At 40.0% G+C, this 1,518-nt stretch overlaps 1 protein-coding gene across 1 annotated transcript in view; it reads right to left on the bottom strand.

Moving 5' to 3' along the window:
• The window catches only part of LOC101862005 (transient receptor potential cation channel subfamily A member 1 homolog), a gene marked incomplete at its 3' end in the record, with an annotated part of 55,805 nt that overhangs the window by 8,558 nt on the left and 45,729 nt on the right, over positions 1-1,518 (bottom strand).

The following is a 1,518-nucleotide window of genomic DNA, read 5'->3' on the forward strand; positions in this document are numbered from 1 at the left end:
TGTGTGTGTGTGCATGCGTATGCGTGTGTATATGTGCCCGTGTGTGTGTGTGTGTGTGTGTGTGTGTGTGCGTGTGTTCATGTGTGTGTGCATGGTGGGTGCCTGTATGTATGTGTGTGTTGACATGTGCCTGTGCATGTATATTACTTACCACGCTGCAGAAAATTTATCTTTGTAAAGATCAATACAATGCTATCTTGATTGCTGGTTTGAGTTTGAGGAAAAGTTAGTTTAGTAGAAGTGTTACGGAGCTCGCAACTGCATACGGTCATATGAGCGCCAGAAGATTAGAGGTGTTACAAGAGAGTAACAAACATAAAAAAGAAGGAGGGGAGATAAGGACGATAGATGTTTGATAGAAAAGAAGAAGCAAACCACACCAGAGCACCCGCCAACCACCCACTTTGAGGAAAAGAAAAGCACACTGGTGCAATAAGAGTTGTAAAGGAGCTCCAGTGGTCGAGCGGCGTGTCAGCTCAAGTTTACGACAATGTCAAGTGTGTGTGTCGATGACACAGCGTTTTGATGGTTTGTCATTGGGGTGTGTCCTTGAGCAAGACGCAATGACCCAAGCTCAAAGAAAGGCGCTGCGGAAATGGTCGGCTGATTGCCCCTATTCGTGTGATATTGAGTTTAGTTTTTGTAAGAGTTTTACGGCACTTGCAACACAATAAGGTCATATAAGTGCCAAAGATTAAAGGTGTTACAAGAGAGTAACAAACACAAAAAAGAAGGAATGATGAGGACGATAGATGTTTGATAGAAAAAAAGGAGCAGACCACACCAGAGCACCTGCCAACCACCCACTGATATTGTGTGTCAAGTGGCATAAATGAGTTATTGTGAGAATGTATCCAAGTACGTAATGTAAAACATTGTAAATCACATTTCTCCATGAGATTTAAAAAAAGGGGAAATGCTGTTTTTGTAAGTTTGGCCTTCGTGCTGAAAAGTATCACAACTATGAAAGAAACACCGAAAAAAAGCACAAAGGACAAAACGGGAAACTAAATGAACTCAAAGGGGGAAACAGAAATGATCAAATTAGATTATGGACAAATCCACTCTATAGACAAAAGCACAAGCATAAACCTTCTCTCAGTAACAATTACCGTAAATGATTATCTTCTTTCCAGAGGGCTAGTTTTGCCAATTTTGTCAAATAAACTCAACTAGAGAAAAAAAAAATCCCACAGCTATTTCGTTAAAAAGACAAACGCGCATAAAAGACAGTATAATCCAGCCTACCAACAAGACAGCTGATAGTAGTAGTATTATCATTATTATTATTATTATCATCATCATCATTTACTTGATCACTAGGACAGGCAACTTCGGTTTTTCACGACAAACATTGCTTACCAGACCAGACCATCAATGATTTATTTATAGAGGCACCAGCCATCCATGTCCAGGTGCTGTTTTAGCCTCTTTTTCCTGTATTCGGATTAATAATATCTTTTTGCCAATTTATTGGTTCCGCTTCTATGTACCCCATATCTATGGTTCTCAACCTGG

This window comes from Aplysia californica, unplaced genomic scaffold, assembly GCF_000002075.1.
Source record: "Aplysia californica isolate F4 #8 unplaced genomic scaffold, AplCal3.0 scaffold00011, whole genome shotgun sequence".
In the NCBI taxonomy this organism is placed as follows: domain Eukaryota; kingdom Metazoa; phylum Mollusca; class Gastropoda; order Aplysiida; family Aplysiidae; genus Aplysia; species Aplysia californica.